Raw genomic sequence first — 24,694 nt, forward strand, 5'->3', positions numbered from 1 at the left:
TGTAAATGAAGTTCGACCATTCCTGTGATGTGTGGTTGATTGAAACCCAACCGCCAAAGAACACCGGTATCCACGATCTAGTATTGAAATCCGTGTAAGTCCTAGTAAATGACTTTACTAGGACTTGAATGCTGGAACTCTCAACTTCCAAAGCTGATTTGGGAAGACGCGTTTCACCACTAGACCAAGCCGGTGGGGTGTGAAGAGCTTGTCTGAAGACATATTATGATAATGCTGTATTTTAATAATTCCCTCTATAATACATACAATATGACATACAAATATGTAACAAAAAAAATTAAATACATACATACACAAACTGAAAACAAATTAAACTTGAAATAAAACAGATACATATCTATCTTTCATACGGTCAACTAAAGTCACACACACGCACGAGCGCGCACACATTCAAAATTATAAAACATATCATAAAGTGTTCTGCCTTCAGGCAAATCTCTAACACCATTGCTCTAGCTTCATTCCATCCTTTGCTCTTTCTTTCATTTCTTGGTACAATGATCCCCTTTCATATCAGTGATTTATACTCTTGGTATATTTTTATTTTTATCCTATTTTCATTGGACCATTTCCTCTTAGGATGTGATCCAACAGTAACTTTTCTTTAAAATTCTATAAAGCAGGTTTCTTTTTTCTTCTCTGCGATTCGTCTATTTGATCTTTGCTATTAATTTCTATACACACACTTCAAACACCTTTGGACTTTCTCTGACTCTCTATGTCCAAATTTCACTTCAAAAAAAGCACACAAAAAATTGCTTTTTAGATCAGTTTCCATTCTACTCTATTGAACACCATATTTGCTATGAATATTCTAAAAATACTATCTACACAGCAGTTATTTTTTTAAAATTACATCAACACATTTATCAAATTTTAATTTTTAAATAATTATAGAAATTTTATACAAACAAATAAATTTTAAATGTTTTTTTTTTTTTTTTTTAGAAAAATCAATGTTATCTAGTGCTAAATGAAAAATTCATAGAAAGGGTTTAAAATATCAATAAAACATTAAAATGTTTTTAACTTTAAAGTTTTGCAAACATGCAAATTCAAAAACATTAAAAAATGTTAATCCTTCTAAATTTCTGTAAAAAATATTCCCACGATTGATAGTTTAATTATTAAATATGTAGATTAGATATATCAAAAACCAATACTACAAGTAAGCTAACATACTTTTTTTTGCAAAGAATGCAAAATAAATATACACTTTTTGCAAAGTTCAATTATTAGCCTGTAAATTTCCCTTATTGCAAGAAATTTCAGTACATTTAGCACTAGTAAGTGTTAATGCTAGCAAAATTTTTAATAAACGATTGCAAGGTATTCACCACTCTCATTCCCCCCTCCATACGTACCCAGAATCAATTAAATTCATTAAAATTTTATTTGTTACGTATTTATATAAAATTACTTTAATTGATAACAAATATAACAACATTTAAGAAAAGGAATATTTTTTTTTGTCAAAATGTTATTTTTTAAAATAATATAATGTATTAAAGTCATTTCATATGCATTCTATACTGTAGAACTAGTATTATTTACTGTGTCACTCTACCAGCAGAAAGAAACAAGTCACGGTCACTGTAATAAGTAATTGGAGAGAGAGGGTAAAGGCTATAAACTTTAAAAAAATAATAAAACTACATTCCTCTGTAACTAGGACGAAGTGACAAGCAGTGAGATACCACCGCCTTAAATAATTATTATCAACTTGCTAACAGTTCTTTGCTGATAGGAGTGAATGAATGAAAACTGTAAGACGACATGATGATCCACCAAATGTTCATAAACGTTTTCAGAATTTACATATGGAGAACCTATACTAGTTGCACATAACTTTATCAATGAGTTTAAGCTTAAGATTCATAGACTTACTTTTATTACTAATCGCTTACTATTAAACAATTTTTTAAACTTTTTTTTTAAATTTGACTATTTTTTAAGCAATGTGAAATGTAAGATACTTCTAAAACTATGGTCTATTAACAGCCTAATAAAATATTCCTTGTCCAATTTGGGCATTTTTTGAAGGTACACTTTTCCAATTATTGGCCAATTTTCAATTTATAAATATTTCAATCAGGAAAGGTTGTAAAAAAAGCCACTCGTAGCTTAGTTTTGATGAACAAAATTTAACATATAAAGTCCATTACTATAATGAAAAGAAAAAAACTTATGAAAGTAAACATAAGTAAGATAGAAAAGTTATATAATTATGAAAAACAAAGAAAATGTATTAAATGATGTAAAAAAACAATCATTATTAAGTAGCGGATGAATTGATAATTAAAATGGCGTACACATTTTATAAAAATTAGTTAACCATAACAGGGGCAATTATAAGAGAAAACTTTCTAGGATAGACCAAATTGAAATATTTAAAACGTTTTTTACCCAATAGGAATCAAATGTATGTCATTGTTTTACGGGAGTTCCGTACGCTACCAATTAGAATTATAGAGTTTTTTATTTATAAAACTATTTAATATTTTTTCTATTGTTCTATTTTCTTTTTTATAATGTAATTTCACACAATTTAATTCTAATTAGCTTAACATTTTCTGAAAATTATAATTTAAGATATTTTCCGTTTTCTTTCGTACATCCGAAATATTTTATTATTAACATTAATGTAATGATCATAATTTGTTATAAAAAAAAAATTAATAAAAAAAAGTCTAGTAGGATTTAAAACTACAACTAACAATTCTAAACAAAATTTCCATTAATTCAATGTAAGATAGTTGACTCAAACAATAGATTATGAAATTATGTCGATGTTAATACTTGTATTTATGTAAAATTAATGAATCTGTTTTGTTAATCTGTCAACTGTATTTCAATAAATAGCATAAATATCAGTACTAGTGTTATTCTATTTATATCATCTATTGAATGACTAATTAAATGCACACAAGCTGTAAAAAGAAACGGCTGGAAAGAGCCGATCTCATCCGGTTGAATTCATTAACAAGTGGAGTTAAATTTATGACCTGGTGAGTCAGATGTGACCTCTCTTCCTCATCACTTCAGTATTTAGAAAAAAAAACTATCACTAGAGCAAGAAAAATAATTACATGTATAACTTTTATCTAGTATTCGAAGGTAATATAACTGCATCTGAATAAAAATCTAAAGATATTTAATCGCTAAGCGTACATTAACCGTCTTATATATACGTAATAGAAACCTCATACCCACCAGATCATCTAATAAATTTACTTTTACAAGGAAAAAGGAATTCCCACCTTTGCGTACTTTCTTTTTTCTTTTTCCAATTTAGCCTCCGGTAACTACCGTTTAGATAATTCTTCAGAGGATGAATGAGGATGATATGTATGAGTGTAAATGAAGTGTAGTCTTGTACATTCTCAGTTCGACCATTCCTGAGGTGTGTGGTTAATTGAAACCCAACCACCAAAGAACACCGGTATCCACGATCTAGTATTCAAATCCGTGTAAAAATAACTGGCTTTCCTAGGACTTGAACGCTGTAACTCTCGACTTCCAAATCAGCTGATTTGGGAAGACGCGTTAACCACTAGACCAACCCGGTGGGTTCACCTTTGCGTACTTAGAATAAAAGTAAATAAGGGCAGTTATTACGGAAAATAGTATCGGTATTAAATATTAATCTGGCATTTAGAAAGACATTTAAAATGCTTGTGCAGAGTATAACGTTATGAAAAAATCCTTCGTAAGAAACACTACGGCGATAAATTTGCAATAACAAGAAAAGGAATGCAAAGAAACGAAGTAAAGTAACTAAACCAAGCGCGAACTAAGGCTCTCCGGAATAGGAAAATATGTACTTAGGTTACAGGGTAAATTAGGATAAACAAGTTATAATTTTTTTTTACTATAACAACTTAGTACTAAGCAATATAAAGCAAATAATTGGAAAAAAGTAATAAAATCAATGCACCTAGTAAAAAGAAAGACAACATACGCTAAACGGAAGGGACATTAAATATTAAATTTATCAACGTCTTTTTTATAAAGAAATGCGCTGCATTCAGAAAACTTAAGAATTAAAAAAAAAAAAAATTAAAGGTTCAGAAAATTCTGATTTTGAGAAAAAATAAATTTAAAATGGATAACAATTACTAACTGTTAGTCGGAAATTATAATTTTTGATTTTATAGAAAGCCACAAAACTCTCAATACATAATAACTAAAAGGCAAATTCCATAATTAACAATTTTTTTTTTTTAGTTTCACTAAACAATTGGTCACCATACTTTAATAAGAGCAAAAAATTAAAATTAAGAGTATATTCAATAACACTATTTCTCGTATAATATTTTATTTCTAACATTAATCAAAGTCGCTTATTATGTATAACGATATTTAATATTTTCCTTAATTTTCGTTAACATATCGTCATAAAAGTATCAAATTTAATTTGAAGTACACAGTAATTAGTCGATCTCCGACATAAAACTTTCATTCAGAAGGATTTGGTTTCGGATTCCGGTTCTTTTTTCTGCAATATAAAAAGCAACTTTTTAGCTTCATCATAAAAAAGAAATTAGTTTAATCGGGTATTCAACGTGAATTGATAAGAATAAATAAATGCTTTAAATATTTTAAAAATAAACCACGATAAATAATAGGCTTTTTAACAAATATTTGTAAAATATTGTATACCTAGTTCATAAGGTTTACTAAACCCACTGATTACTGGAATAGAGTATATTATACACGTATCCCGTACACAATATAGTGGTCTACATTGATTATTACTGTACGTATTTTAATATACTTACTACTTGAACAAATACGTTTGGAAATGTTGTATAGTTATTTTTAAGGTTAATATAACATAACGTAAACCAGTTTCAAGCTGTCCTTATTTAGATACTGCATGTCCTGGATTAAATCAAGGTAAATATTTAAAGTGATTGCCTGAAAAGTCAAGAACTTGAAGAAATTTTAATTTATATCAACAAGCTTATATAAAAAAAAAAAAACATTACAGAATACTTATGCTTTACCTAAAGAAGTTATTTTTAATTTAAATTTACAAAATTAATCTTACAAATTTAGATAACCTACTAATTTAATTAATTAACACAAAAATGGCTAATTGTGAGCCTGAACGTCATCAACCTTAATATTTTTCAAATTGAAGTATGTTGAAAAATTTGTTATATAATTAATAAAAATACAAGTTTCAAAAGTCGGAAGAATGAAATTACCTTAGTATTCTTCCTCAGAATCTGTAATGGCAATAGCGTTGTTATCAGCTGTTTTGGGCAACTCAATCATATAGTCGGGATACAATGAAGATGGCCACCTAAGTAGGTAAAATATTTATACATATAATTTGTAAATTCAACGTTAATTAGACGAAGTTAGCGAGCGTAGGTTATGTTTCCTTAGGGGTTGTATTGATATAATGCGCGATACGTCATTAGACGGAATCAACGTAATCTAATCAAACATAACCTACGCTCGCTTCGTTCACTAAGCTCGTCTGATTAACGTTAAAAATAAAAATGATATACAATAAGTTATACGTATAGGTTATTTTACTATTATATACGCAAACAATTGGATTTCAGTAGGGGTCCCGTATAACCGATATTATTTTTTTGTACACCTGTAAATCCAAATTACCGTTTCAGATCTTTTTTCCCAAATCAATTTTAACAGTATAATACCTTGTAGAGTTAGCTACACCAGCTATCACAACACGCCACCTAATTACCTATCATACAAAAGCGTATTCTTTCCGTTACAATAATTGTTAGCGATTGCTGGAAGACGTATAATTGTTTGCAACACGAGGGCTATCGACATTTAGCGATGAACCACAAATATAATTTTATACATCTGGACACGGGAGCTCATACACAGACAATCGAGCGTGCGTGGCGAGAAGTGCTTTCAAACGTTCCTCGGTAGGAAAGTTTAAGCACCACTTGCCCGGGCATCTCGCAGAATTCTTTTTCATCATTTATGGTCCTGTTTTGCTTCACTGTATCCTGACTACATGATGGAGTTGATAACAACGCTACTACCATTACAGATTTGTTATTAAAAAAACAAATGATTTCTTAATCGATGTAAATCATTTGAAACCTTGTTAAATGGAATTGATATTTTTAAAAGAAATTACCAACAGGTTACAACTCCCACCACAAAAAAGTAATTAAGACAATACACCTTAATACACTCAGTTAGTCCTTACCTTTTTGTAGGCGATATATAAACACGTTTTAATATCATTATTTAGCGCGGTAACAATATGAAACCGACGAAAATAAGATATTACATTGAATTAAATAAAAACTTTAAAATATTTTCTAAAAAAAGGAAAGAAATTAAATTAGTATTTAACACTTGAAAATACTTCAAACACATATTCTAGCTAATTTTACTTCTATCACCGGGAAATATTTTTGGAAAATCATACAACGCAATCTACAGAACCGTCGGGAAAATGTTTCAAATATATTCATAGTATAAAACTATATATTATATTTTCAAGCAGTACAACAACTATCACACAGTAGAATCTTGAAAGCGCATAAAGCAAAATTCAACATACAATATACGGTTCTAACGTCATTGAAATCAATGTTAAAGGAAAAAATCAGCATACGAAGTAATAAAACAAATAATTAAGAAATATTACTGCACTATTACCTTAACGCGTACTTTTCATTTGAATGAGTCATATTTCTTAGTTACACACCTACCTGTGTGTATAGAAGAATGAATCAGGTGACATAAGACGTTACGATGAAGAAAGAAAAAACCTTGACGGAACCTCTAAATATAAACATACATCATTATTTGAACAATGGTTAAAGATCCACGCTAATTGTCAACGGAAAATAAAATTAATATCCTTGTTCTGTCTATTAAATGAAAAGAATTTTTTTCTTTAGGTTGTAACACGCTTCTTTTTCATTAATTAATTCGAGAAATGACCTCTAAACGCGGACACAACTTATAGTCGCCAAGACATGACCATTATTCTTCAATATTACAATTAACATCTCGCTCATAAATTTCTTTAGCATCGAGAAAAATATAAAATGCGGTTAAAATGTACACTTTGAGGCATGTTTCTCACGAAAGACATCGTTTTAATATAAACGAAAGTTCAACCCTTTAAATAAGAAAAAAAATTAGGCGTAAAAAGATATACCACAGAAACGTGTACCTCATATATAAAATAACGATTTATAATGGAATGTAAATAATAATATGAACGTTATTCAAATATTATTCAAAATAATATGAATGTAGTAAAATAAACACTGTACAATTTTTCAGATAGGTATTAGCACGATACAAGCTTAAAAAAATATAATAGGTAAAGAATTGCTTAATTTTTAATTTCTGTGAAAATAAAAAATCTTATCTAAAATTAATTTATCTCGGCAGTGCACGGTACTTGGTAAACGATCAAGACCCTATGAGTTAAGAGAGCAAAATTACTCTTGCAACCTTTACAATACGTCTAATAAAAATTGCAATTAGAAAGGAAAAAAAATTCTTCAAAATAACTCGCTAAAACGATTTTAGATTTCGGTGTTTTTTTATATAATACTAAGAAATTTAGAATCTGAATATTTACACGTAAATAAACATTTTGTCAAAGCTGTTTCTTTTATCCAGAATTATAGTCAAGGTGTTTTTCCACGATAAGATATTGTTATTGGTTCGAAAATATAAGAGAAAAACAATTTTTCCAAATATAAATACGATTTAAAATTTTAGCGGCGATTAAATCAATACAAAGTTCAAATAATAAATTTTTGTTTAAAAAATAAAAATAAAAGAATCTCTTGCTCGCTACGTTTCTTTCGTAAAGAATCTTGCAAAACAAAAATATAAATTAGCAGTGATATTAAATTTCACGCTGAATAAATACAGATTCCAAGAAATACAGCTCGCTGCAGTTACTTTCTGGCAAGGACTGAAGCTTGTTTTCAAGCGACATATTCATAGTTGCGCCCTAGTTTTACAAAAGATCGATAAAGAAACGATTCACCCACTCTACTTTCTAACAAAAGAAAAAAGTTAACGTTTGAAAACAGCTAGCAGTTCTGCAACAGAAGTCCTCGCTCTTCTCTAACAAAAACTAAACTCTATAATGAAATCGAATTAATAAAGTAAAAAAACAGAATTATGTCATAAACTGATTGCGGAAGGTGTTGCCACCGCCAAACACTTCTCAACTGTTAAAAAATATTTTACGTTCGTTTTTCCAGGGAATCCCGAACACCAATATTTTTTTAAAATGTTTTCTCTAAACGAGGTACCTTTAATACTTAATCGTGTACTAGAGATAAATGATGCTATATAGTTGTAGAAGAATGATGAGGCTTAAGGATAGAGTAAAATGTGAAAGTTCAACGTTATTTCACGTGTAGCCTCTGAGAGACTGTAAATAATGTGCATCAGAATTGTCCAGCAGGAGTGAACGGAAGCTAAATCCTTCAGTCAATGCAGCGGTGGATTGGTAACGGAAAATTCCCTTTCATCAAATTCTGACTAAGAGAGTTAGCAACCGCCACTTAAAAAAGAAAAATTTTTGTGAAAAATCGTTACACATAAGCCTTCTTTCTTTTTTCTGTTTAGCCTCCGGAAATTACCGTTCAGGTATTACTTCAGAGGATGATATGTATGAGTGTAAATGAAGTGTAGCCTTGTACAGTCTCGGTTCGACCGTTCCTGAGATGTGTGGTTAATTGAAACCCAACCACCAAAGAACACCGGTATCCACGATCTAGTATTCAAATCCGTATAAAAGTAACTGCCTTTACTAAGACTTGAACGCTGGACACTCGACTTCCAAATCAGCTGATTTGGGAAGACGCGTTCACACTAGACCAACCCGGTGGGTTTACACATAAGCCTAACAGCAAAGAATCTTACTGCAAAATTTCATCGTGTCTAGCCGTAATCGGGCCACAAACACGAAGTGCCAGAGGGGCGATTTAAAACAAATCTCAGTTAACCCGGTCAAAAATCCTTTTAAAGGAAGCTACCGTAACTTTCAATGGCTAAACAAATAAATATGATACCAGTACTTCTTACGACAGACTTAACTTACCGTATGAATAAAATGTCATTTCGCACATTACTTTTAAGCAAGAAAATTGCTTTGCAATGATGAATTATGCGTAAAGGTTCTGCTCAGCAATACTTGATCAAATAGAAAACAGTTAATCAGACTTCTGTCCTACAAAATACTCATTCGGGGACAGTCTGGTATGTTTCCTTCCTCCTCCTCCTCCTATTTCACTGCCTTTTCAGCAGTAACATATATATATATATAATCATATTATCCTGTACCTCCAGCAATATGTTCTCCCTTTTCTGCTTCACCCGTCTCTTTTAAAGAGCGCGCAAATAGCTTTTACAATTTTTCATGTACGAAGGCTATTAATTTCTCAAATTCAATGACTCAAGAATCTCAACTAGGTCGGACATCTGAATTTTACTATGTTCAGAACCTTATCCAGCGTTCAGAGTTCATCACATCAGTACACAAGCAGCAAATACTATGAGTACAGGCTTACTAAAATAACTGTAACGAATATTTCAAGTCATCCAGCGCAACACTAAGGTAATTACACAAAAAAAGAGGGGGAAATATAAATACTACAATACGATAATTTACATGGAAACAAATCGCCTGGGAATCACGTGTACAGCACAACACTTTACGAAACTAGCAATCTAAATAGCTGATAACGACATTCACAGTTACAAAATATAACTCATAAATATTCTCTCTATTAAGTGCTTGAAACAAAAAAAATCTATAGAATATCGTAAAAAAAAAAACAACGTGAATGAAAGAGCCTTAACATACCCCTACTTTAACTAATAATTATTTTTAATTAAAATATATTTTATTTAAATATTATATTGATCGGTTAACAGTACTATATTACTTTATAATTTCTGAACATTTTAACAGAAAAACAAATTTAAATAATAGAAAATAATTAGTACAACGAGGATTGGTGGAGGGGAAATAAATACGAATTTAACCCGATTAAGATTAAATGGCAAACGTTTAATTAGACGAACATGACTTTCCCACACAACTTGCAATGCAACTAATGGCATTGACATAGATAAAAATCGAAAAAAAAACATAAGAAATAAACACAGATGATGGTATTGCAGTAAAAAAGCAGATGGGAGTCTTAAATACCGATGACGTCACTCGACATCCTTATAAGCAACACGAAAGAGAAAAGGAAACGCCAGACCACAACCTAGTGTGGGAGGGAGCCTGCACCTGTAAAAAAAGCAGTTTCAGGTAGGCGTGTGTTCCTTTTATTAAGCCCACATCTGCAAAATTCTTTAAATTTAAAACAACGAAAGGGATAAATACGAACGTACGACGTATTTAGTTTAGTTATTTTTGAATCGGATATTATAACTACCGCTTAATTTTCATTAGAAATACTGCCGCGTATAGACATTTAACAAATACGAAAGTTGAAGAAAAAAAAACAGCACACTAAAGAAAGATTTTTTACACTTACGAAAGACAAACATTCCGTAAATTTGTATGTTTAAATATAACAAAAATAAGGTATATTAAATATAACATTACCCGGTGCAATTGAAGACGAGAACGTTGGTTCACCTTACCGCTTTAAAATCCTAAGGAAATCAGTTCGCGACGAAATAATTTCATTTAAAATTTCTTACCGGTTAAAGATTTTGAATGAGATAAAAGGTAGTTACTTAAAGAGGTTATATTCCTTTAGTAAAACAAAATGTTTTCTTTACGATAACAAAAAGAAGACGACGACAATGAATAAAACCAGAACGTAACGATCTTAACAACTTGAATATAAGTAATGACACTATCACCTCCTACGTAGTGATCTTATATTAGAAAAGAATAGGATTATGATTTTTTGTTCCCTCCCGACGAGAACCGTCAGATTTTAGAAGATAATCCTGCACCTCCAATTTCTAGATAATATAATTTAGCTAGATTAAAATTAATGTAACGTTTCCAACCGTTTATTGTTTACTAAAACCTAAAGTAAGGTATTTTTTTTATTCAACTTATAAATACTTTCTTGGAAATAATTTTTTTAATAATTCTGAAAATAAAGAAACAATATTAAAAATAAAGGAAGGTTACAATGTTTGTACAGGAAGGGTGTAATGTTTGGCTACATGCCAAACATTGACAATGCATTTTTACTTTCTGGTTTTATTAAATATAAAAGTAATACATATTTTTCAAAAATAATCATTTTTGACCCATAGTATTAGTGTGTTACTCTCTTTTGAACTATTTTTGTAACAGAGGAAAAACTTAAGTATAAGAAACATTTGTTTAATAAAAATGCGTTAAATCCTTAATTAGTCTTAAACATAAAAAAACAGATTAAATATCAAATATAGAATTTACTTTATTAATGTTATACAAAGTTGAATCAAATAAAACAATTTTATAACGGATTTTTAATTACTTAAGACATTTATACCGCTTTTGTTTAGTTAAAAACCTTTTATAAAACAGTTTGTCTTCCCGTTTTCATTTCATTTGTGGCGATAAAATCGTGCTTATATTTACACCCCTCAAACCTCGTGCAAGACAAGTAAGATTTTTAAAACCTTTATACTCAAGTAACAGATGGGACGATCCACTAAAATTGAAAACAAACTTCGAGAAGCCTAAGCGACTTTAAATAGGCAATAAACTTTTAGTTGTTTAATTTAAGATGCTTTTCGGTTACAACTGATTTTATTGATATAATCCACGTTTACTTTATACTTTAAAAAAAAAAATATATATATATATATTTGGTGTTTTATACGTAGGTGTGCTCCAAATAAAATTCATTAATGATTACGTTCGATCTTTTCTCAATTAGCATTCGGTGTTGCGGTTCTAAACGGAATATCGTTTTAAATAAATATTAGTGGCCATAATATGTAAAGAAGTTTTAAACTTAACTTGCGAAAGAAAAAAAATTGCAAGATGTACTATAACATGAAAAAAAACCCACATTAAATGTCTGAAATGAATATAGAGAGAATCCGTAAAACCCACAGAGGAAGGCACTATAAATTGCATCATTTAAATTTATTTATAAGACATCAATCGATACTTCCCAAGAAACAGATTCGGAAAGCTTAAGTATTAAAAAAAAAAAAAATAAATGAAGGTTACTTATACGGAGTTTTAGACAGCTGATCAGCGTGAACTAAAAAAAAAACACAAATTTTAATAATCTCGTTTAGATTAAAATAACAGAGAAACTGCAAAGTATCAGAGCCTCTTATTTTCCGCTTGGTCGACCTCAGATCCTTTCTTCATAACGAATACCGCATCACTTTCTGTTTGGTTCACCACTAATTTAAAAGTACGAACAAAAACATCATCATTTACAGGGAAAAAGATCTCCGACAAAAAAAAAAGAAATTTTAGTTTAAAAAAGTACAGCCGACAACATAATAAAAACAATTTTTGTGCTATTACGTAACAATTAAACAATAATATTCTTTTCTGTGAATTTTTAATATTTTAAACATTAATAATTAAAAAGATAAACACTTATCTTTTTGTAAATATTTATTTCCAAAATATTATTTATTAAATTGACTAATATTCCAAAATAAAGTAATTAATTTGGATATATGTACACATTAATTAATACCTCCAGTAATAAATAAAGGTAATTATCAATCGGTGAACTTCGTAGTAAAAGAAAGTTAAGATAGCTGTAACTGGGCGTTGGTTTATAATTACCGGAGGAAAAATACGTAAATAAATAACTGAATAAATGGGTGATAGATTCTGATAACTTATTACTAGCGTCTTGAGGACTTTGAAATAAAATATTTCTATATTTATTTATAAATAACAACTAGGTTGCGATTAAATTTTACCACGCAACATTTATATATTTCCTGTAAACGGTTAATGTTTGCATCGCTAAGACAATAAAATTATCTAATCTAACTATTAATTTGACCCAAATTTCAAAAATAAATTTTTTTTCTGGTGTTTAAAGTCATATCAGAAGGAACAACATCGTCTGACGAAAGCAAACTGTTTAATTACAGTGCGCTAAATATTGTTTAAATCTCAACATTCTCATAAAAAAAATGATAGTAACTACAGAAACCTATAACAAGGATAATGCATAGACGGGTATTTCAATGAAATATCCGAAATACAACGAAATAAATACTACTATACAGATGTAATCAATCCGTGCCTTATTATACGTAAGAGACTGTTACATTCGGTAAACCTTTTTAACTGCCTTAATGGAATTGCGTAATTAAGAATAAGCAGAATTCCCATTTAAAGATACGTTTGGATATTAAACGTCTGAAAACATCTTGAACTACCCGGGGTGTGTCCGAGCCCCACAATAGTGCTACCCCCAATATTCGCTACCCGAAAAGGAATCCGCATTTAATATTACAAAAAAGTACTTTGTAAAACAGAAACCGTTAAGTAAATTTAAACTACGTCGAATAAATTACAAATAAACTTGTCCTAATAAGTAAGGAAAAACCTCCATTTGAAATTTTGAGCGATATTCTTAATGTAAAATTGTATACAGTTTTATTTACTTTAATTTTCCTCGCTTCAAATCTCTCATTAAAATGCAAGCACACCTACCAACCGTAAAAAGCGATGCCAAAAGGAGAATAGAACTTCTGTATCCCGTTCGTAATAAAATGAAAATTCCAGGGAAAATAGTTTCTAATCTTCGTCCGGCGAAATTTTCTGCTTGAATATAATCTGGTAATTTTAAAACGGTTAAATCAAAACGATAGCGGTTAAATTTTCTAAAATTACTTTTTTTACGAGGAGCATCCTGATCGACTAAATATTAAAAAAACTATTTTTTATCAAGAGGAACGGCCCACTGGTGAGCATCTCAAGTAAACCTACAAAATACTAACATTTCAATCGTTATAAGAGCTAAATAAGTTCACAACAGTGTTTTTTAAAGCAGACTATCTCGTTCAAGGGTAATTCCGTAGAAATATAAAAACTATTGCAAATAAAAATCGACATAATGGGCACATACTAAAATAAATACAGCCACCGAAGTAAAACCATTTTGCTGAATATTATACGTACACAGCGATCGCTAAGAATTCAAACAAAACAATAGAATTCAGTGTATTTTCCAAATTTTATTCACGCACATTCAATAGTTATTTCTTAACAGAATGTAATTCAGTAGAGAATTCAAAATATTAAAAAAAAGAGAAAAGTGAGCTATAAAATATTAAGCTGTTTGTTTAAGTCTTACTAATTATCCAATACTGGAATTATCACGATAATTTATGCCTTAAACGATCACCAAAATTAAATAAAAAACAATCGTATAAAACTGATTCAGACCGGTTCATCGTCTGAAATAAATGTGAAAGTTAAATTGTTTAGTTAAATGCAAATATCAGTTAATATGAGCACAGTATCAATCGATTAAAAGGGAGTAAAACTGATCTACAAAATTTTATAAAAACAAACGACGATTTAATTCCTGATAACTAAATACCGATAAAAAACCGTGAACAAACCCTGTCTAATCGATCAAATCGTTATATTTCAATAGATTCGTCACCGATTTTTGCATAACCTTTCATAAGAAAAAAAAACAACAGTAATTAATTTTAATATAACAAAAGTTATTTTGAACTACAAATATTTAAAGATAAAAAAAAATATAAATAAACAAAAAAATAACTAACTATTACAGGGAAAACAATTTTCTAGGTTGCACGGCAAAGACGTCGTAACGGAGAATTTAACAGGTAGAAGGCCGTGACCGCCATTCACCATAGCCAACAACAGCAGTTACCTACCTTAATCCTCAGATAGTTTTCTTTGCTTCAGATGCACACGAATTGTGACTAATCGTCATTTCTTTCACGGATCTTTTGTAGAAAGTTGCAACGTTTACCGCAAAAGTCTATCGCGAGAAAACTACAGATCCGATCATCATAATGCTGTAATTGTTATCACATTTATCAAAATAATAACGGTAAATAACATAATCGAATCGAATCGAATCATTACGCAATTTAAAATTATTCTTTACAAGAAAGTCGAATGCAGTAAGAAATAACAATTAATATTTTAAAAGTAATATTTTTGAAGTCGAAAACCAATTAAATTCGATCAAAGCTAGTAAGCATCTAATTTAATTTTTTTAAAAACAAACAACCATTTTATAAACTACTATGGGGCTGAGCCCCTTGGCCGCCAGCATTATTTCAGTGTTTTTCTTACAATGTCATAATATAGGGAGAACCAATGTTCGCTCATATTTCAATTCGGATTTGAAGAAAGATTTTTGGTGCGACTTGATTATCCGAGCCACTGTCCGTTCCAGCAGATTACGATCAATTAGGTCTCGAATTATTGCAATTTTCGTGTTTTCAGCTTTTTTCTTACTATTTTATAATATACGGAGGATTAAATATTTTACGGTACCTTTCTTATCAGGTTTTATCATGGTTTCTCCTGATGCATCCACGCAAATGTTGGAGCATATTATAAAATAATAAAAAAATTACGACACCAAAAAGATGAAAATGAAGAAAAATAATGACAAAAAATTGAACTAACTGTATAACTTGTATCGTGTACTATAAACAGTACTTTGTTTAAATTAACGTTTATTCTGTACTTATTTATTTTTATAAAATTTTAAGAAAATGTAAAAAAAATAATAAGTGTAATAAATGGTAATGTAAACAACGTACTGTTTATAGTACACAATACAATTTAGCGTACTAACGTAGCAAATGCAGCTTACTACATTGTTGCAGTTTGCCAAAAAAAATTAACGTGAGCACGTAAAGCAAACAAACCAACGGACCGTGCTTCTTGATACGAACGTTAGGGCCAAAAAACGGGGTTTTTGAATATATTTTCAGCTTTTTTTCGTTCTATTATGCACTATTAAAGGTAATACGGTTAAGCTAATGCTTTCATTAAAACTACAGCTCCGTTTATGTATACGTGAAATATTAAGGTAATTATTTTGAAATGTATTGTAAGACAAAACATTATTTTTAAATTATAACTACAATAATACAGAAAAAACGCAAAATAATTAGCTTTTTATTTAAAATAAAAAAAGCAGCAAAACATATTTAAAAAAAGGTTTTGGTAAAACGTACCTTCAATAAAACTGTATATGCTGCGATCTGGCGTAACACAGCTTCATTCAAAATAAAAATGTGAGCACATACAGCAAACAAACAAACGCACCAACTATATTACTTTTGATATAAGGGATTATGAAAAAATTAATCTACAGAATAGACGAAATTTAACATCTTAACTACTCTTCTTATATCCGATAGAAACGCATAATTTCGTGATGTTACAGGTTTTTAGAGTTAACCGTTTATTAGAACGTTCTTAAAAATCTGTAAATTAAAATTAAAAATAAGAAGTTACTGTTCCTCGCTAACAATAAATTCCTTGTCAGGAGGATCTTACTTTAACAAAGAACGAAAACAATTAATTTGCACTAACGGCATCAAAATATAATGAACTTATGAAATTTAATAAAGTACAACAAAACAATCCGGATAACATACGATATTGTTTGTTATTGTAGCCGGTTAATTTTTTTTTACCTATCGGTAATCATTATTTTTTTCTTTACGAATGGTTTACAACGATTCGTTTTCCTCAATAACGAGGAAAAGCTGATTTTCATTCTTTTTTTTTTTTTTATAATAAAAAACAACTATCAGTATCGGCAAGGACGCAATAAGCAGCTATTTTTCTTCAAAATTAAAAATAGAAATGAGACTATCGCACAAGTTTATCACGTAAATTGTTCACTACAAAAAGCAATTCCATAATTATCAATACCGGAAAAGCGTAAAAATGAATACGTATAAGGAGAAAACAGGTTAATATTATCGGTTAACGGAGGCGATTAAAAGTTACGGTAACAAGATACAGTGCAAATAATTGACGATGCGACTTGCAAGATTTCTCGTAACATTTTTGTGGATCTAGGCGATTGAATCGAAGGGAAATCTATAAACAATTCTTAACAGACATTGGCAACAGGGTCTTTTGGTATCTTGTGGAGGGAGGGACGGTCAAATTGAAAACTACATTAATATAGAATAATTTATCATCAGGTATTTTATAATGCTCTGATTATAATAAGTAGCATATTTTACAAGAAATAGTTAACGTATAGAATACAACATATAATCGGAAGAAATTTTAAACAGTATTCTTACTTCCTGCATAAAGAAGCAAGATAATTTATCAGAGCAGTTATATTTTACGCTAAAATAATAACTGTAATAATTAAAGTTCCATACATCGTAATAATTTCCTTCGTTTCTAATTTCAGCGGGAATACAGGATTACGATTGCTGTAACAATATAAGAGCTGTATATGTACGTTAAGTGCCATAACCGTAGTAAAACGATTGAATGCGACCTGACATGTCACAATTAACTCCCAAAAGTAGCACTTACCCACCCGTAAGAATAACAACTATCTCTTACAGGTTTACTAGGGTAAGCAATAATTGAAGTAATCTCAGAATTCTTTTTTCACCCGTCAAATACACCGTCGCGTATCGAGCAACCCGTCGAAATAAAAGTAATATTCAGCCGTACAATTGTCACCTTTATTCTATTATGCACAGGGAATTGCTGTATATTAAAACATCACTATTCCTATAGAAAGCTATTCTGATCGGTACTTCTTGTACCTCAGATGCTCGATACGCGTCACAATAAGAAACACAAAGACATAACAGTATAAAAACGTTGTATTACGTTATCGTCGATTAAAATACTCCTTTTGTAGTGAAACAATATAAGAGCTCAGCCATTAAAATTTAAGTACATAATAAAAACCGTCTACGGTAAAAATATTCATTTCGTACGCTATCAAGAATGCGGTTATCTTATACACATACGATTATATTAATCATCCTATGGGAAGTTATGTTATTCATTTCCAATCTATTAGATGCTGTACGCATCAGAATAAGCGGCATTCTCTCAAAGCGACGTCATTTGATACTACCTTTCTTTTCAAGAATTGTCACTCTTACTATAATAGATTCTTAACCTGTTCTCTCCTATTTCTATTTCGTCGTAATATTATTATAAGCTTATTACGTGCTCAGATTGTACTCCCGCTACTAACGAAACCGCTTCGTATCTTGCGATGACCTAGACTGCATTACTATACGCTGAGGTCAGAAAACCGGGTTAAATTATTAATAGGAATACTATCTGAAAAAAATAATATCTGAATAATAAATATTGCGATGATATTACATTACTTCAGATTAAACATTTTTTTATTAATCTTTTATTTCATTTCAGGTCTGAAACCGTTTGTATTAATAAAGAAAATGACAATAACATTCAATTTTAGCCGCTAACAAAACTGTAAACCGTGAAACCAGACAAAATAAAGGCTAAAGGGGCCGTTACGCGGGTGTTAACGGCCACACATGGTTGGGCGAATCGGTCAACAATCAAGATATCAAATGCAAACGGGTGGCACTAAATCCAGATACCATATTTTTTAAGTTCATATGACTAGTAACACCCTTCGCTTAAAATGTTTAATGAGATTTCTCTTATAAAATGTTGTATTTACAACAAACGTAAACGATTTCATATATACTATTATGCACCTAGTATATATATCTACTGTAATTCGACAAAAAAATTGTGTGCAAATGATATACATACATATATTTTTTTTGTAGAATACACATTAGTTTTTAAGAAGTTTCTAGTGGTTTTAATGAAAATTTTAATCATTTTTTCTATTTTTGTTTGTCTAACAATATGTTTGAATTTTGTTAAAATTGCAGAATCTATAATAAAGGTTGCAGGGTATTATCTTGTACTAGTACTAGCTATGTCTATACGTGTTAGATGACCGGACTTTAACAGGTTCACCACCACACTGAAAATTGCAACATTTCCAAAGCCGCTATAATTATTTTGCTAAATATCCACCAGCGCTGCCATTATCTTTTTCAATTTCAATGAAGGTGTTGTTACCATACTAATAATTATCGATACCGATTTCACTTTGCGACTTTACTTTTTGATTTTTTAATTTCAAAGTCCGATCGATCGATGAAGTGGATGTAATAATTCTTCACCGATGCAAAACTTTATCGCGCTATGTTCATACCACACCGTGCCCTTAAGAATAGAAATTATCGGTTTCCTGTCGATTAAATATTACGTCAAGATAAGCAAATTTATTGTTAGCAGCCTTTAAGTTATTAAAAAAATAAATCGACTACGCAAAATAATTTATTCGTTCGCTCTTTAAAAAATCGATAAACATTATTTATCTAAGTAATTGTTACGTTAATTACATCCATATACAATCTCATATATAACATAAAGTTACATACAGATTAAACCTAACGCACAAAAAATCAGCAAGACCTGAATAAAACAGATCGATGAACGTACGAATACAAATTCAAACGTATTATTTAGTGTAAAATTCTAGATCGAAGTGTGATTTCTGCCACCGATTTCTGGTAAAGCATTCTTTGTTAATAGCTATCTATAGAAAGAAATATGTTAACCTTTTCCCATCACAATGATCCGCGGTTGATTAGCGCTCCGCGAAAATATGTTAGTATCTGATTGCCTCCCTTCATAGTCTTATGCTACCCTCTTGTGAAAAAAATTTCAACAAATTACAGTATATTAAAGAGATTTAACAGATTTCGACCAAAAAAAAACCGTTACGATTGGATATTTTTTATGCCTGTAACAACAAAAATTTGAAACAGTACAAAAATTACGATAATTTAACTGCAGAATTTTTTTTTCTTTGTGTTTATGAAACATAATTTGCTGATTTTAAAAATAATACTTTCAAGCAAATCGGTTTAAAATTGGGCAAAATATGATGAAAAACCCGTGCCATAAATCACAGATTAGAAACATATGTGAAAGAGATTCAGAAAACTACGTTTTATAAAAATTCCCACCACTTAAAAGGCTATTTAGATCGACGAAAAACAATTTTTACTGTATAGTGTTATTCATTACGAATAGTTATGTGTTACATGTTTGCCGATTCCATGTCAGAATAGATATTTATAGACCTCAAGTAAAAGTGACGTATTTATGACCACAAATACCTTCTTTTTTTTTTGTATGCCGTATATCATAATTTATTATGTCTTTCATTACATCGATATGTTGCTAGTAAGATAAGCTATTTTTGTAAAAAATAAATAAATTTGTAACCCTCATAGCAATTATAATACACAAGTCACACACACAAGCACATTTCTGAGAAAAAAATGGTCATATTCTTTCTAGTCTAAATAAAACATTTTACATCGTATAAACATCGTTCAAGTCCTTTGTGAATATAAAAAAAATACCCAACTTAGATCCCATATAAAATGATTTTGTAACAGCGTTTTAAAACTGACGCCGCACATAGCCAGTTTAATGGCTACATGATCTGAAAAGATTTTAATAAACTATTGTACACAATCACGGCTGTTTGCCTTTATTTATAGATATTTTTGTCTGCTCGTACCGGATGAATGGATTTTTTTACCGCTTATAAACCGACCTAAACTTTGTTTTATTTTCAAATAAACCGCACGCATGACGACAGTCAATATGTATAACGATTATGATTATTAGAGGATCCCGATGCTGTTAATCGATATGTAAATTAAAGGGCAATTTTTTCATTTAAGTCATACTTCTGGTAATAGATCTGTAGTAGTATTCTTTACAAACGAAAAAGCCAATCTTTAAGTCGTACGTTAAAAACATTAGGTTGAAAAATTAAGTTTTATACCGTATTAATAAACATTGCGTTTTTTATGTTACGTTTAAAGTTACAATTTATTTTAAGAAAACCTGCAGACAAATTATATATGCAACGTGTTTTCCCGGAAATGCAATTTTAACATTCTAGAACTTCATTAAAAGATTATATTTTTAAAATTATCCGGAAATAAATCAGAATTAAAAAGGGAAACTTCCTTCTAAAATTACGATATGGGATTAATTTCTAATAGTCTACTACAATTTTAATTTTATGTGAATCCTTTATTACAAGTACATTTGTTATTAAATGTAAATATTTTTGGACTTTTTTACTTTCAAAATATTCCTTTTTCGAGATAAATTTTAATATTGTATTTTAATGAGCGTGGATTACGTCATAGTTTTAACAGGGTTTTATAGTGTTTCAAGAGTATCGATTATTTATTTATAATTTTATGTACTTCTGCTAATTTTCCTGGCTGATGGTGACAGTCGAAATGTGCAATTTGTTTTGAATTTTTAATTGTTAGTGTTTTCTACTTGCTTATTAAGAATTAAGTTTTATCTTTAAGTTTTTTTTTTAATTTCCCAATAACCGGTTTTAAAAAGTAAGTTATTTAAAAAAATTGCTATTTCAGCTGTAGGTAAAATAATTTTTTTTTCACACGAAACGCGTTTTAGAATTTCCCTTCTTTTTATTACGGTTTCCTTATTTTCAACATTGAGGGAAATATCAGTCTTAGTTTTTTTAAACTATTATATCACTAAAAACAGGCGTCAAGTCTTATCTTAATGTTCTATTACCAGTAACATTATACACAGTATTTCAGAGACTAGATGAATAATTCAATGCGTACTAACTTTTATTTAAACATGTAACATTCAGGAGGAAAACATAATAAAAAACAAATGAAGAAGTAAAAGATAAAATATTAAGATTCCAACAGATATAATCGATTGAATATAATAAATTATTAACAACGGTTTGGCGCGTAATTAATTATAACAGACGTTGTATCTATAAAACAGAGACGGTTAATGAGTTTCAATAGCGGTAAACTAACCCTCAGATAGTTAATTCAACTAGAAACCGGTAATATAAAGGATTTATTAATAACCAAAAAAAAACGATAATCCCCTGTCAGTACGCATTGGTAAAAGATTTAATTTAGTATAGTATTAATACTCAACACGAGATAAATAATACGGGTAAACACGGTGATTACTGTACGGCGGAGATAGTACATTTTACAACTTAAGATAAACGAATTAACATTGAATAATTATCATAGGCATACAATCCAGAATTACGTAATCGTAAATCCCCACTAAAAAATGTAATTTTTAATTACTCTTAAAGGTTATTATTCTATGAAACTACATTAACAAACGTTACACATTAATTTTATAAAAGCCTATTTTTTAATAATATATTTCAGGTTTTTAACACTTTTTTTTCTTATAAAAACAATTTTTTCCAATAAAACAATCGCTTTAACGTTTTGTTTCATCGCCTACATAATAGGTCAAACTCCACAAGACAAAGCATCAAATTAAATGTTAACTATTGTATAATGAAGACACAACTCGCTTTCACTTAATAGCTTTAAATCGATTAATTTTGTCGCATAGATAAATCTGTTGCATTTCGCACAACTTTTGAGGTCCTTTTGTTAATCACTTAAGGTCAAAAAATTACAGAAATTATCAAAATCGCTCTTGAAACATCGGGGAAAAACTAATTCCAAAACCGAGAGAATGATAATCATTTTTTTTTTATTCAACTGCTGACGTTCAAGAAAGCTCTTCCATCATTGTTTGTTCTACCGTTTTGAAACATTCCACACCACCTACGTTTTCATACACTCCTTGCGCGTTAACCGCAATAACAGCAACCACATGCGAAAAAATTTCAGCAGTAGCTCGCATGCAAGATAAGAATATAAAGAAAATACAAAAACAAAAATGTTACGGTCGACTGAAACGTCGATATATTATTTATTTTAAAAGTTTATAAGTCACGCGTAAATAATAATTATAATGTGAAGCGGGAAAGGGTAGACTGAAGCTAACGCTATCAACAAATCGGTCGATTTTGAGTCCACCAGTTCTGTCTAACTCTTCAATAGAAATTACTTTTGTTACTTTCAAAATTCTCCATGTAGTAATTGAAATTCTGTTTTAAATTCTAACAAAATAAAAATTAACGTCAAAGACGATACTTGTAAGTACAAACTAATACATTACATAATTAAAAAATAAAACATAAGCTTAAAATAAAATAAAATAAAACATATCCGGTTGAAAGAACATTAAATTTAATTAAATCGACAATTAGCAACAGAGATAAACCGTAGATTTTTCCGCTCATTACTGTACTTCACGCTCAACTAAATGAAATGAAGCTGTGAAATTTTACTGTATAAAACGTAAAAGAACCGACTATCCTTTCTGATACGCTGAACTACACGTGGAGGCAATTTATTAACATATATTTGTTCCTGTAATTTATGAATTGTAATATAGAAATAATTCTATTTTACTAAAAGTCATAAAGTTAAACCGTTTCAACACTAACAATTTCTGAGTTTTTCTTCCAATTAAATGATTCAATTTAAATAAAACATATTTATAAATTATACGCAGATTAATAATCGATATTTTCTAGAGGAACCGATTTATGGAATTAAAATCACGGTTATTTCTAACGTGATAATTTAATTTTTTAATGATTCGTACAATAATCTGAAGTTTTCAAAAACCTACAGAGCTTTCTTGATTCGGGACATGTAGATAGCGGCTCGTTTGTGTAAAGATTGATTCTCTACCTCGTTACATCCGTAAATCGCCAATTCAAGGATGTGTTGTAGATTAAAATCCGGCTACAAAATAATTCCTGGAGACAGTATCGAGGACCGTCTTCAGTTAACAACTGCTTTGGTCGACCTCGAAATATCGACCTTCCGAACGGAAGGTACGGAATAACAAATCCTTTTAATTTTTTCCATAATTTTAGTCGACCCCTCCCAAAAAAAAATATTACAGAAGAGGTAATTTCATTACTGCAATAAGAAACGTAAATTTTCATATTTCATTCGAAGGATCTGAGGGAAAAAGACCAAAACAAAGGGATGAAAAGTAAAACGTTTGGAAGAATTTTAGACGCTTAAAAAATAGTTTAAAATCATCCACGAATGTTCTTCGGATTTGTTTATATGAAGTATCATAAAAGTTACATTATCAAATAATAAAAAGGCTAACGTACTTTAAAAATTCATTAAATGCAAGATAAAATCAGTATAACTAGAAGGTAATTGAGCAACAGCAATATAAAACATCTGACACAATTAAATTATTCTCGTAGATCACTGATCTTCCCGATTCCATTAGTGTAACTCCACAGGTGGACGCGCACACGTTTTCATTTTATTATATACGAATACAATAGCGGTCGGTAGCAGTTACCGATCTGGATCAGTAATGTCAGTTCATGCCGGGTGCAATGGGACAGACTGTTACTTGAAGCAGATTCATTCAGTTGTGCGGAATCAATGATAGACTATAATGAGATACTACTGTAAAGTCGTAATCAAGATAAATGATTAAACCGCAGAAAAAACAATCAGAAATCCAGCGACTTCCTCCACATAAAGAAATAAAAAAAACAATTACAATAACTGTTTGTATTCCAAAAACGTTTCAGTAATCGTTACTGACTAGCAAAGTAAAAGAAAGAATAGGTTTCTTACTTAAATATTCGGATGTTCCAAGACATGCGTCAGCAAGTTAAATGAATACGAACGATGTAAAATAAAACAACTTACAACAAATTGCAATCATATTACG

At 30.0% G+C, this 24,694-nt stretch overlaps 1 protein-coding gene across 2 annotated transcripts in view; it reads right to left on the reverse strand.

Annotated features, from left to right (window-relative positions):
- Clic (chloride intracellular channel protein 5) overlaps positions 1–24,694 on the reverse strand; it is a 171,963-nt gene that overhangs the window by 34,895 nt on the left and 112,374 nt on the right. The gene's annotated exons all lie outside the window — the stretch shown is intronic.

This window comes from Lycorma delicatula, chromosome 1, assembly GCF_047948215.1.
Source record: "Lycorma delicatula isolate Av1 chromosome 1, ASM4794821v1, whole genome shotgun sequence".
Taxonomy (NCBI): Eukaryota; Metazoa; Arthropoda; class Insecta; order Hemiptera; family Fulgoridae; genus Lycorma; species Lycorma delicatula.